The sequence below is a fragment of the Pan troglodytes genome, chromosome 18, assembly GCF_028858775.2.
Source record: "Pan troglodytes isolate AG18354 chromosome 18, NHGRI_mPanTro3-v2.0_pri, whole genome shotgun sequence".
Classification (NCBI taxonomy): domain Eukaryota; kingdom Metazoa; phylum Chordata; class Mammalia; order Primates; family Hominidae; genus Pan; species Pan troglodytes.
In genome coordinates this window covers 85,700,087-85,714,282 of record NC_072416.2, presented here as the reverse complement: position 1 = coordinate 85,714,282, position 14,196 = coordinate 85,700,087, and the positions used below count along the sequence as shown (strand labels likewise).

At 49.0% G+C, this 14,196-nt stretch overlaps 1 long non-coding RNA gene across 1 annotated transcript; it reads left to right on the top strand.

The window, feature by feature from the left end:
- Positions 1–1,019: 1,019 nt before the first annotated feature.
- On the top strand, positions 1,020–7,603 carry LOC107968931 (uncharacterized). The gene is made up of 2 exons (XR_001710499.3): positions 1,020–5,746; positions 6,694–7,603. It is a non-coding gene; the product is annotated as an uncharacterized LOC107968931 (long non-coding RNA).
- Positions 7,604–14,196: the final 6,593 nt, after the last annotated feature.

Sequence of the window (14,196 nt, the reverse complement as noted above, 5' to 3'; positions counted from 1 at the left end):
CAGCTGATCTGACAGGAGGGGGAGCTCAGGCCGTAATACCAGCGATGGGGAGCAGCTGTAAATACAGAGGAAGCTTCACTCACTCACCTGCTACTCATCTCCTGCTGTGCAACCGAGTTCCTAACAGGCCATGAACCAGTACCAGCCATATTTCAAAGGCTCAAAAGCCACAAGGGACTAGTGGTCACCATATCGGACAATGCAGATCTAGAACATTCCATCAGTGCAGGAAGCTTTATTGGGCAACTCTGGTCTGGAGTGTAAGCTTCATACGGGAAGGGAAGCGTGTCCGTGCTGGTCACTGCCGTGTGACAGATCATCATGCATTAGATTCTCATAAGGAGTGTGCAACCTAGATCCCTTGCATATGCAGCTCACGATAGGGTCCACGCTCCTGTGACAATCTAAGGCCACCACTGATCTGACAGGAGGCGGATCTCAGGTGTTAATGTGAGCCGTGGGCAGCAGCTGTAAATACAGGTGAAGCTTTGCTCACTCACCTGCTGCTCACCTTCTGCCGTGGCCCGGGGGTTGGAGACCTCTGGTTTAGAGGGTGGCCCGTGGGCTCTCTGAAGCCGCTTCACCCTCATGCATGGAAATGCCTGGGAATTTAGACCTCCCTAGACCATCCTTAACCAAAGACAGGTGGGTTCTGGGTGGGTGTATGAAGCCCTCAGCTCCCTGGTCTCAGGCTGGGACATCCCTGGGTGTGACTGACCCTCCACAGTTCCCCTGTGGGGTCAGGCATGCCCCGCCCACCCCAGCTCCTTCAGGCTGCGGAAGGACTGTGCCCACATAGCACCCTGCCCAGCTTCCTTCCTTTTCCAGTCCAGCTTCCCACCCCCAACCTGTGTCCCCAGGGAGTACTCCCTGAATAGTCGCTGCAAACACATCCTCATCCTAGGGGCTGCGTCTGGGCAACTGCTCCTAGGGAAAAGGTCTGGTTACGCAAGCAGATTCCTTGGCACACCGACCCACAGGAGGGAACCCACGCTGTGCCGCCGTAAAAGAAAAACAAATAAAGAAGCGGCGAATTTGGTGACAGCTTTGGAAAATAGTATTTAGTGAGAAAAGCAAGGTGCAGAAACCTGGGTTGTGGTATCTTTATTTTCTGAGCGGGGAAAGATAAAAGTGGACCGTATCTTGTATTTGCTGCCTCCCTAAAGAAAACAAGCCGGAAATACATGAAGCCAATGAAAGCGGACACATAGGGCGCCAGAGCGGGGTAAGGGTTCCCAGGCTCTCTGTATGTTTGGATTATTGAGTCATGTGGATTTGCACAGATCCCAAAACCAAAACACAGATCCCTAGGCCCCGCCGTCCGGGAGTCTGACGCAGCTGCTCTGCGGTGAGGAGACGGAGGCTGTGTTCCCGAGAGGTTCCAAGGGGGACAGTTGCACCGCCAGTCTTGGGGACGTTGTTCTAGATGATTTCTTTGAGTGGTCTGAAACAAAACCGAACCACTCACCAGCAGCGCTGTCTTCCTGGATGCAGCCAGCCCTGCTGGAAACGGGTGGGAAGGCTGTCTTCTTCACTCCCGGGGGCCTCTGACGGTGGGTGTGAGTCAGGGGCTCCTAGGAGAAATCGACCGCCCTTGCCGGCCTCCAAGGGCCCTGGAAAGCCTGAGAGCCTGGCGCTCCTGCCACATCCCCATTGCCATGGCAACGGCAGACACAATGGTTTCTGTGGAGTTCGGATCTATAAATAATTTCTAGATCAGTCTTGGCGAGGTGGATGGGGTGGGCACCGAGGGGAGGTTCCTGGTGGCCGGCGGGATGGGCCACTGTCCACAGGCCATGCCAGGCCTGGGGCAGCGAGGTCACAGCCTCCTGGGTCAGATGCTGTGCCCTGGCCAGTCGGCAGGAGTGGCCTCGGCAGGCTCCGCAGCAGTTTCTGCCCCAGAGACCATGCGTGGGACAGTTCCATCTCATCTGTGAGTCCCGGAGATGTGTGGACCCAGGTTGGCTGCACAGGACCCAGGGTGGCTGGGTAGAGGGGCTGTAAAAAAAATCCCTGCTGGTGATCTGGGGACTGAGGGAGGCTCAGGGGTGGGAGGTGATCACCACCGTTTCTAGGCACTCAGGAGGGCCCTGTTCAGTGTCTCGGCGTTGCTGGGTAGACCCTGGTGGGGTGACAACAGGATCTGAGTGTTTGGACTCCATTCTCTCTGCTTCCTCTGTCCACGTTTTAGGGATGCCCTATTCAATGAGCCCTCTCTCTCTCTTCCTTTTTTTTTTTTTTTCTTTTTCTAGCAGTGTTTCCAGGGAAGGGCTCATATTCCCCACACTAGGGGCTGAGAGGGTGGATGCTTCTGGGTAAATCATTTGAAAATCAAGCAGATCCAACACCTTTGCTGTCTCTGATTAAAGTGAGCTCGCTGGGAGGGGCCCCCAAAGGGCCCCTGAATGGCTATGTGCTGCCTGGCGTTAGGAGTGAGGGGCATGACCCTGACACTGGGAGGGCAGGCGTGTGAGCAAGTGCAGCCTACGGGGAGGCAATTTAACCACGGCCCCGGCGCTGACAACGGCAAATCCTCCTGCGCAGCAGTTCTCCGAGGATTCTTCCTGAGTGAGGCACTGGCATAGGGGCACAAAGGCATATATGTGCCAAAGGCATGACCCACGCCATGCGTTGATTACAGCAGAGACTGAGAGCAGCCTCATGCCTGTTGGTGGAGAGGAGTGGAGAAGGACAGCCTACTCCCCATGCCCTGAGAGCTCTTCTGCAGTCAGCAAAAAGCGTGGTGGCTCCATCCATGTGGACACAGAACAGCTTTCAAGAGAAATAAGAAGGGCTAGACGTGGCAGCTCACGCCTATAATTCCAGCACTTTGGGAGGCTGAGGCGGGCAGATCACCTGAGGTCAGGAGTTAGAGACAAGCCCAGCCAATGTGACAAAACCCTGTCTCTACTAAAAATACAAAAATTAGCTGGGTGTGGTGATGGGCACCTGTAATCCCAGCTACTTGGGTGGCAGACATGAGAATTGCTTGAACCCGGGAGGTGGACGTTTGCAGTGAGCCGAGCTTGTGCCACTGCACTCCAGCCTGGAAGACAGAACAAGACTCTGTCTCAAAAACAAAAAAAAAAAAGAGAGAGAGAGAGAAATAAGAAGAACCAGAGGCACCCAGCGCATGGGCTGCTACTGTCTGTGTAGGAGGCCGAGTAATGTATCACACATGCACACCTAAGTGTGCATACACATATGTGTGCACGACCACATATGCACACATAGCTAGACAAAGGGGGTCTGGGACCCTGAAGATTTGGGGTGGAAGGAAGCTTACTTTTCAGGACATCCTTTCCTGTACTGTTTGGTTGTGGTTGTTTAACCATTTGCATATGTTAATTTTTCAATTAAAAATAGTTGAGCAAGGTGTGGTAGCATGCACCTGTCATCCTAGCTACTCAAGAAGCTGAGGTGGGAGGATTGCTTGAGCCCAGGAGCTTGGGTCTAGCCTGGGCAACATAGCCAGACCCCATCTCCAAAAAGAGTTTTAAAAATAGGTGAGTGGAAGTTTGGAGAAAAAGGAAGGAAGAGGAAAGGAGGCAGGAGGAAGAGAGAGAAAGGTGTACCCCGCACTGCGGAGGCAGCAGGTCCTCACCTGAATCTGTCTCCCCGTTTCCCAGCTGCGTGGCTGTGGACAAGTCACTCGGCCTCCCTGCGACACTACTTTCCTGCCTGTGAAATGGACTCACGGATAAACCAATCTCACCAAGTTGTTGCCAGGATCAAATAAGTCAAAAATGAGAAAGGATTTAGGAAACTGCAACGGGCATTTTCCCTTGAAAATGGCCCCTGGCTCTTGCACACGCGCGTGTGCCAAACAGCTCAGATAATGATTTTCATTTATTCTAATCCTCAGGCTGCCTGAGCTGGGCTTCAGGGGTACGCTGCAGGAAGATCTGAGCACACAGGCCCCGCCGGGGTTCAGATCTGGAGACCCAGCAAGGGCTAATAAAACACAAACTAAATATTCCTCTGGCCTCCCCCACGGAGTGTTTTTCTCTGATTCCGGATCGGCCCTTGGGCTGTTAGAAAACGTCTTCTGGGGACAAAGGGCAAGCGGTGAATTTGTGTCCCCTACAGAGAGGAGGGCTGGAGTTGTGATTCTCTAAGAAGCCACGTGAACCAGAAGCAGCTCTCAGGGGCGGCGGCGTCTGCCCTCAGCCACGCTGGAGTCCACCCCAACTGGCAAGTGGAGAAAAGGAAGGAAAAAATGAGTCAAAAGGAATTGGAAACTGTGTTGCTCACATTTATGAAATGAATGTAGGTCTCCAACATACGCTCTGGCCTGGAGCATTGCTGTCTCTGCGTTAGTAGCTGGGCATGGCTGTGTTGACAGTGGCGGAGGAGAACTCACAGCAGTGGTGAACGTCAAATGTCAAATGTCATTAGAAACCAAGAAGGGGGCAGATTTAAAAAGAAAAAAAGCAGGGAAAGCATTCCACCTTTAAACAGAAGCCTTGGGCAGGGTATGACGCTCGAATCTCATACTTCAAAATGTTTTTGCATCTTGAGGAAACCGTACAGGAACTTGACTGTGAGGAGCTATAGGGCTGCCTGGTCATTTGGATGTGGCCATGTTCACATAAACACTCAGTGCTCGTCAGCTGGAGTTTTGGATTTAGGGAGGTGGAAACAATTTAGACTTGGGGGTGTTTGTGGTCAGCGGTTATAAGTGAGTCTCAGGGTTTTTCCCACAGTTGATGAAAACAGTTTCTTTGACATCAAAAATACATATCTATTTTGAAACAGGGTCTTGCTCTGTCCCCCAGGCTGGAGTGCAGAGGTGCAATCATTACTTACTGGCATCTCCAACTTCTGGGCTCAAGGGATCCTCCTGCCTCAGCCTCCTGAGTAGCTGGGACCACAGGCGCATACCATTTCCCCTGGTTTACTTTTAAATTTTTTGTAGACATGGGATCTCACTCTGTTGCCCAGGCTGGAATGCAGTGGCGTTATCTCAGCTCACTGCAGCCTCTGCGTCTGGGTTCAAGCAATTCTCCTGTCTCAGCCTCCCAAGTAGCTGGGATTACAGGTGTGTGCCACCACATCCAATTTTTTTTTTTTTTTTTGCATTTTTAGTAGAGACAGGGTTTCACCATGTTGGCCAGGCTGGTCTCAAACTTCTGACCTCAAGTGATCCACCCGCCTTGGCCTCCCAAAGTGCTGGGATCACAGGTGTGAGCCACCGCGCCTGGCCTATATATATTTTAATGCAGCCATTGGGCTCCTTCACCAGGCCTGATCCAGTTAATCTGGGACGAGGCTCAGGAAGCTCCATTTTAAGAGTGACACAAGTGACGGGGATGCATGCTAATGTCAGAGAACCCCAGGCTGGAATAGGGGGACCCCAAACCCCAAAGGGCATGCAGGACAATCCTCTGGAAGTGTGGGAGAAAGCTATTATCACTTCAGCTTCAATTTATCTCCTCCTTTTACATTTTCTCTTTTCTCATTTTATAATGTGCTTGAAACTCAGCTGCAGAGCCCAAATGTATGTTTTATAAATAATGATGATAAAAACCAACCCCTGCACTGCCGCTGTGCCACAGCCCTGTTCTAAGCCTTGTAAGCATATTCACTCATTTACTCCTCAGGACTCTGGGAGATATTATTACCGTCTGCTATGAATTGTGTGCCCCTAAAATTCATATACTGAAGCCCTCACCCCCAGTATGACTGTTTGGAATAAGGAAGTGATTGCAGTTTGCCGAGGCCATGAGGGCAAGACCCAGATAAGGTAGGGATTAATATCTGTATTAGTATGTTGTCACACTGTTATAAAGAAATATCCAAGACTGGGTAATTTATAAAGGAAAGAGGTTTAATTGACTCACAGTTCCACATGGCTGGGGAGGCCTCAGGAAACTTACAATCACAGAGGAATGCGAAGAGGAAGCACGGATCTTCTTCACAAGGCGGTAGGAGAGAGAAGAGCAAGAGAGAGCAGGGAAAACTGCCTTATAAAACCACCAGATCTCGTGAGAACTCCCACTGTCACAAGAACAACACACGGGAAACCACCCACATGATCCAATCACGTCCCACCCAGTCCCTCCCTCAACACTTGGGGATTAAATTCAAGATGAGATTTGGGTGAGGACACAGAGCCAAACCATATCGGTATCCTTGAGGCAGGAGAATAGCGTCTGGAGGCAGGGCACCTAAGGCTCTTTCACGCTGATTTCCTAGAACTAAATTGAAAGGAGAACCCTAACTTTCCACATCTAAATAACAAAAGGACCAGAGGCTACCCCTTTGCAAACCCCTACCTTTTCTGCCAGGCAGATGGGAAATTGAAAGTACCTCTGATTGGTTGCTTTTTGCAACCAATCAGACGTTTGTATTGGAATGTAACTTTGTAACTTCACTTCAGCCTCTGATTGTGTGCTTTCCACAACCAATCAGATGTTTGCATAGGAGTGTGAGCTTTGTAACTTCACTTGACCAATCAGACCGATTGCAGGCCGCCACTTCATTTACATGGGGTGAACACCAAGTGGCCACTGGGAAAACTCTAGGGGGTATTTGGACCCGAGAAGATACAGTATCTGGGGCCCTTGAACCCCTATGCCGGGGCTTACTTTCACCCTGTGGAGTGTACTTTCATTTTCAATAAATCTTTGCTCTTGTTGCTTCATTCCTTTCTTGATTTGTTTGCACATTTTGTCCATTTATTTGTTCAAGATGCCAAGAACCTGGACACCTTCAACCGGTAACATTCTCATCAGAGGGACATCAGAGCACATTCTCTCTCTCTCTCCCTCCCTCCCTCTATGCCACGTAAGGACCTAGGAAAAGGTGGCCAACTACAAGGCAGAAGAAAGCTTCATCAGAACCTGACCCTGTTGGCTCCCTGATCTTGGACTTCCGTCTCTGGAACTGTGAAGTCTAAACCACTCAGTCTATGGCATCTGTGTTATGGCAGCAGGAGCTGAGACATCCTGCATCATGCAGATGAGGAAACAGAGGTGCAGAGAGGTGAAGCAGATTGGCTGAGGTAGAACAATGAGAAGGCAGGAGAGATGGGATTTGAATTGAGGTAGTTTTGACTGCGGGTCCAGGCTTTTAATCATGTATTTGGCGCATGCTCCTTTAAAACTAGCAAACAAAAACTCCTAGAGGAATGTGTTTGAAGATGTCTGGAAACGCCTGGGTTGGAAGGAAAGGGTGTGAGAGTCTATGGTAGACAGAATAGTGACCCCCAAAGATGTCCATATCTTAACCCCCAGAACTTGTGGATATCTACCTTGCCAAGAAAATTACCAAGTAATTTACCTTACTTGGCAGAAGAAACTTTGCAGATGTGGTTTAAAAATCTTGAGCTTGGGGGGCTGGTTATCTGGGATTATCCTGGTGGCCCCAATGTCATCACAGGGATCCTGGTGACAGGGAGGCAGAAGTCAGCAAGGAGAGAAGATGCCATCCTGCTGGCTTGGAAGACAGAGGAGGGGCCATGAGCCAAGGAATGCAGGCAGCCTCCAGGAACTGCAGAAGGCAAGCAGACAGATTCTCCCCTGGAGTGTCCGGAAGGAGCAGGCCCGTTTCAGACTTCAGAACTCCTGAACTTTAAGATAATAAATGTGTCCTGTTTTAAGCCACTAGTTTGTGGTAATTTGTTGCAACAATGATAGGGGAAAAATGCAGATTTGGAGGGCAGATGACTAGGGGGATGATGTGGTTGGGGGGAAAGTGATTCTCGGTTTGGAGCTGAAGTAAGGTGGCCTGTATACAGGTTCCTTTGTAATGTGACTTAGCAAATCTGCCAAGGGCTTTGTGAAATTGTGATATAAGAAGAAATATATATTTGGTCTCCATCCTGGTTCCGGACACAGAGCTCCTAAAATCCTCAGAATTCCCTGAGCAATAAGGGTGGGAAGATCATCTTTGGTTATTCATAATGACAACTCTCTTCGTCCATTTGTGTTGCCGTAAAGGAATACTTGAGGCTGGATAATTTATATAGAAAAGAGGTTTATTTGGCTCACAGTTCTGCAGGCTGTATGGGAAGCAGGGCACCAGCATCTGCATCTGGTGAGGACCTCGGGAAGCATCCACTCAGGGCAGAAGGTGAAAAGGAGCAGGTGTCATGTGGAGAGGAGAGAGGCAAGCGGGGGAAGCTGCCAGGCTTTTTAAACGATCAGTTCTCTCAGGAACTGCTAGAGCGAGAGCTCTCGAGAACTCACTCATTACTGCATGGACGGCACCAAGACATTCATGAGGCATCCACCCCCATGACCCAAACACCCCCCCAACCAGGCTCCAGTCCCAACGCTGGGGTCAAAGTTCAATATGAGATTTGGAGGGGACAAATATCCAAACCATTATTAGTAACTACATCTGAGTTTACGCTAATGAGGTGACTCTTGGAGGATGGGGGCTGGTTGCCAGAGGAGGGTTAGAACTTCAGTCCCCCTGCTCCCCAACCCCAACCTCCAAGGAGGGGAGAGGGGCTGGAGATCGACTTAATCCTCAACGGCTGATGATGTCATCAATCATACCTGTCTAATGAGGTCTTCAAAACACCTGTCAATGACTGGAAGGGGGTTTCAAAGAGCTTCTGGGTGGGGTTAGTGAACACATCAAGGTGCAGGGAGGGCAGTGCACCTGGAGAGGGCATGGAAGCTCTGCACCCCTCCTGCGCCTCCCCTACTTACCCCGTCTATTCCACCCCATCCATCCCACCCTGTCCATGACTTGGCTGTTCCTGAGTCATATCCTTTGTAATAAACCAGTAAAAATAAGCAAAGTGTTTCCCTGAGTTCTGTAAGTCATTCTTGCCAATTTTTTGTTTGTTTGTTTGAGGCAAAGTCTTGCTCTGTCACCCAGGCTGGAGTGCAGTGGCTCCACCTTGGCTCACTGCAGCCTCTGCCTCCCAGGTTCAAGCAATTCTCCTGCCTCAGTCTCCTGAGTAGCTGGCACAACAGGCATGCACCACCATGCGTGGCTAATTTTTGTATTTTTAGTAGAGACGGGGTTTCACCATGTTGGCCAGGCTGATCTTAAACTCCTGACCTCATGTGATCTGCCTGTTTCAGCCTCTCAAAGTGCTGGAATTACAGGCATGAGCCACTGTGCCCAGTTTTGCCAATTATCGAATCTGAGGAGGGGGTCATGGGAACCCCTAAATCAGCTATAAATCATAGCTGATCAGTCTGGAGGGAGGCCCAGACTCTCAGTTGGCATCTGAAGTGGAGGCCGTCCTGTGGGACTGAGTCCCTAAATCATGGGATCTGATGCTAACTCCAGGTAGTGTTGGAATTGAGTTGAACTGTAAGACACCCAACTATGTCAGAAAGTTGGAAGATTTGTTGGTGTGGGGAACCCCTACGCTGCCATTTGTTGTCAGAAGCAAAATGTTGCATATAGAAGAAATATTTTTTCCTTTCTAAGCTTTGACAAATATAGAGAATGTGGCAAAAGCAATGTTGTGTGACTTCAGAACCTCAGTCCCAAGAGAACGTGCTGTTACCACTCTCAGCCTTGATGGAATGCTGTGAAGATATCCAGGCTGCCTATGGGAGGATGAGCGGCCATGTGGAGCAGAGGAGCTCTATCTGAGCAGAGCCAGCAACCAGCATGACCACCAGGCCTGTGAGAGAAGCTTCTTAGACCATGCAGCTCCATTAGCCACCAGATGACTGCAGCCACACAGGTGATCCCAAGTGAGACCAGCAGAAGAACCACCCAGCAGAGCCCAACCCAAACTGTCCTGCCTAAGGATACATATATGATAGAGCTGGATCCCATTGCTTCAGAAACAGAGGTGGGTGAACACCTGACAGATTACCTTCTAGCTTTTTCTCCTCTCATCACTTTCCTCACCTCCTACCAATTGCAGTAACAGCAAAAGCAGTGAACATTGGTTCAACATCAGTTATCCTCACACCTTGGACATGGTCAGTTGTATTATCATTTTACAGATAAGGAAACTGGAGCCAAGAGAGCTTAATGGACCTGCCCAAGATCACTCGGCAGGCAAGCAGAGGGAGTGGGATCAGGACCCCATTTTATCTAATGCCAGAGTCACCATTATTGTGGCTTTTGCTATCATGCTGCATTCACTCATTCATTCAAGACCAATTTATGGAGTCTTTTATATCTGGTGCTTGGGATGGAAAGATGAACAAGAGAGACGTGGTCCCTTTGTCAATAGCTATCTAATGAAGAATCACAAATCATGATCATCACTGGGCTTTGTGTTGGCTTCAGTGATGAATTTAGGGTGCCTGTGAAAGTGGCCATTTGTTCCAAGTATAAATTATAACTGTGTTCAGCTGTGAGTCACAGGAGCCCTCTTCCAGTGGCTTATACAGCTAAGGGTGGAATTTTTCACATAAGAAGACTGAAGAGGGAGGCCAAGGTGGGTGGATCACCTGAGGTCGGGAGTTTGAGACCAATCTGACCAACATGGAGAAAGCCCGTCTCTACTAAAAACACAAAATTAGCCTGGCACGGTGTCACATGCCTGTAATCCCAGCTACTCTGGAGGCTGAGGCAGGAGAATCACTTGAACCTGGGAGGCAGAGGTTGCAGTGAACTGAGATTGCACCATTGTACTCCAGCCTGGGCAACAAGAGCAAAACTCCATTTCAAAAAAAAAAAAAGACTGAAGATAAGCAGTCCAGGGCCGATGCTGCAGGTCATGAAGTCATATGTACAGTTGGTGTGCCTCACCCCTGTCATGGGATCAATGGCCCCAGGGCAAGAAGGGGCTTGGCTTGTCAGCTTCAGCTAGGCACAAACTCCAGATGAACTGCTTTAGTCACTTGCCCAGCCCCGGACCAACCACTGTGGCTGGAGAGGTGGTGTATGGTGTCTGGCCCAGCCTGGGTCATAGGTATCCTCTACTGGAAAGAGAATGGGGTTTGTCATCAAATGAGGGGAAGTGGAGAGGAATGGCAGGCTGTGTTTCCCAACATGGTTGCAATGATCTCTCTCTTCCTACAAACTCTTCTTACCATGGAATTTTTGCAAAAACTGGGGTCTAGGTTTCTGTCCCTCGAATCCTGGTGGACTTGGGACAATGGTCAGAGTGATGTCTAAGGCTGGGTTGTAAAAGATAAGTCAACTTCCACCTGGTTCTCTTGGGATGCTTCCTCTTGGAAGCCAATCACCGTGGAGAAGCCACAGTAGGTGTTTCAGCCAGTGCCCTAGTTGAGGCACTGGACCTGTGGGTGAGAGAGCCTTCAGAGACTCCAGCTCCCAAACATCAGGTCACCACCCTGAGGCTTCAAGCTGCTCCTGCCAAATCCACAGAGAGCGGGGATGAGCTGTCCCTGCCAAGCCCTGCTCGAATTACAGATTTGTTTATCTGCTTTTTGAGACAGGGTCTCACTCTGTCACCTAGACTGAAGTGCAGTGGTGCAATCATGGCTCACTGCAGCCTCAAGCACCTGGGCTCAGGCTATTCTCCCACTTCAGCCTCTGAGTAGCAGGCTGCCATGCCTCTCCTCCAACAAGGTGGAACTACAGACTGATGTCCAGGCTCAGCCATGTCCCTGCTCACCATTCAATGCTGGCCTTGGGTAGAAGTCATCCTGGGGACAAGTGGCCCCAGGATGGGCTCTGCTCTTGCTGACAGCACCCTGTGCCTCTGTGCGAGTAATACCCCTATGGCTTTGTCCCCTTGCCTCTGAGATTTGAGTTTTTAATAACTGGAAATTACCTTGCTAAACTCTGCTATCATTTCTAATATTTTTTTTTCCTGCAGAAGTAAGTTTTAAATGTAGACATATCATCTGAGAATGATGATAGTTTTGTTTCTTCCTTTCTGACCCTGATACCTTTATTCATTTTCCTTATCCTATGCTGACACAGAAATACAATATTGAAGACAAGCACTGTCATTCTCACCTTGTTTCTGAGTTTCTCAGTTTAAAGAAACTCATGTGCACCATTAAGAATGATGTTTACCGGCCAGGCGTGGTGGCTCACGCCTGTAATCCCAGCACTTTGGGAGGCCGAGGCGGGCAGATCACGACGTCAGGAGATCGAGACCATCCTGGCTAACACAGTGAAACCCCGTCTCTACTAAAAATACAAAAAAACTAGCCAGACGTGGTGGCAGGCGCCTGTAGTCCCAGCTACTCGGGAGGCTGAGACAGGAGAACGGCATGAACCCAGGAGGCAGAGCTTGCAGTGAGCCGAGATCGCACCACTGCACTCCAGCCTGGGTAAAACTGAGACTCCGTCTCAAAAAAAAGAAAGATATTTACTGTAACATTTGGTGGAGATGCTTTTACATATGAAGAAACATTTTTCATCATTTGCCAATAGTTTTTATGATAAAAGGATTTAAATTTTAGCCATTGCTCTTTCTGCATCTGTATGAACAATCACAGGATTTTCTCCTTTAACTTGTACTGTGATGAATGGCATTTATAGATTTTCTAATGTTAAGTCACCTTTACATTACTGGGATAAATGTATATTTGTCATCATATATTACTTCTTTATATGTCAACAGCTGGGTTTGCTAATATTTTGTGTATGATTTTTGTATCTATTTTCATGGATGACTTTCATCTATAATTTTCCTTTCTCACACCATTCTTGTCAGGTTTTTATATCAAGGTTATACTGGCCTCATAGAATGAGTTGGGAAATATTCCCTCTTTTTCTACTCCTTGGAAGAGTTTGTGTAAGACTGTCTGATACTTTAAATGTTTGATAGAACTCATCTGTAAAACTCACTAGGACTGGTGTTTTCTTTGTGGGAAGATTATTATTATTATCGTTTTTTGAGACAGAGTCTTGCTGTGTCACCCAGGCTGGAGTGCAGTGGTGCCATCTCACCTCACTGAAACCTCTGCCTCCCAGGTTCAGGTGATTCTCCTGCCTCAGCCTCCCAAGTAGCTGGGATTACAGGCGTGTGCCACCATGCACGGCTAATTTTTTGTACTTTCAGTAGAGACGCGGTTTTGCCATGTTGGCCAGGCTGGTCTCGAACTCCTGACCTCAGGTGATCCACCTGCCTCAGCCTCCCAAAGTGCTGGGATTACAGATGTAAGCCACCACACCCAGCTATTTGTGTGAAGATTTTAAACTACTGTTCCATTTTATTCAAGGTTATAGGACTATTCAGACTTTCTTTTTCTTTTTGAGTCAGTTTTGGTAGATTATACGTTTTCTAAGAATTTCTCCATTTCCCTGCCACTCCCTGAATTGGAAAAATCCTTGCCTGGCCTTACCTAGCGCATATTCCTTCCTTCTCAACTTTAGCTCATCTCTCAGAATTTACCCTCTTTGCAATCCTTTTTTTTTTTGAAAAATTCTCTTTGGAATCCTAATCTCTTCCTGCTCTTCCCTTCATACGTTGACATCCGGGTCTGGATTATGTGGGCTACAACTAACAGAGCATTGGATTAAAATTGATTAAAGAACAAGGTATTTTTGCTAGTTCGTGAAAGCAGTCTAGGGGGTGGCAGTTCCAGGGCTGACTCAGTGCCACTGAGAACCCAAGCTCTTTCTTTCCGCCCTCGCACCCTCTGCATAATTCACCTGCTTCTTAGGCCTCTCTCCACGTGGTCACATGATGGCTGCTGCAGCTCCAAGAGTCACTGTATGGACATGAAAACACCCAAGAAGAGGAGGCATCTCCTCCTTTGCACCACTTTTATTGGAAAGGAATGCTTTCCCCAGAAGTCCCCACACCCCATGTCCCACGCAGCAGACCTGCCTCCAGGTCCTGCTGGTGCAGCTGAGCTCCAAAGGAGATGGAGACAGTGAGGATGTGGAGCTCACAGATTCTGAAGCAGTGGCAGGCCTGCCAGCCAGGACGAAGATCACATGTCTGCTCTAGCACCCTTGGGCTTAACCCCTGAGCTGTCCTGCCTTACCCTCCCCTGATCTCTCTAGCCTGTTGCCACTAGGCAACTTAACAGAAAATACTAGAACCTGTGGTTGTTGGTAAATGTTTAACAACTGGCTCTCCAGAGGTCAGGGCTTGGGGTAAGCCCTGCTTTGAAGGTTTGCTGATTTCCAAGGTGTAAACACTCCCACTTTGGTTGATTTCCAGGTACCAATGCAAAGTCCCTGAGTGTGGAGTAGGGAAGAGATGCTCACCATCAGCTCTCGTGAGCCCTACGAACCGGCCGTGGTGTACCCCTGACTAGAACCCACAGGAATCCTTACCTTAGAGCTGGGTGTAGGGATGCCCTACCCAGGCTGCAGTGTCATAATTAAGGC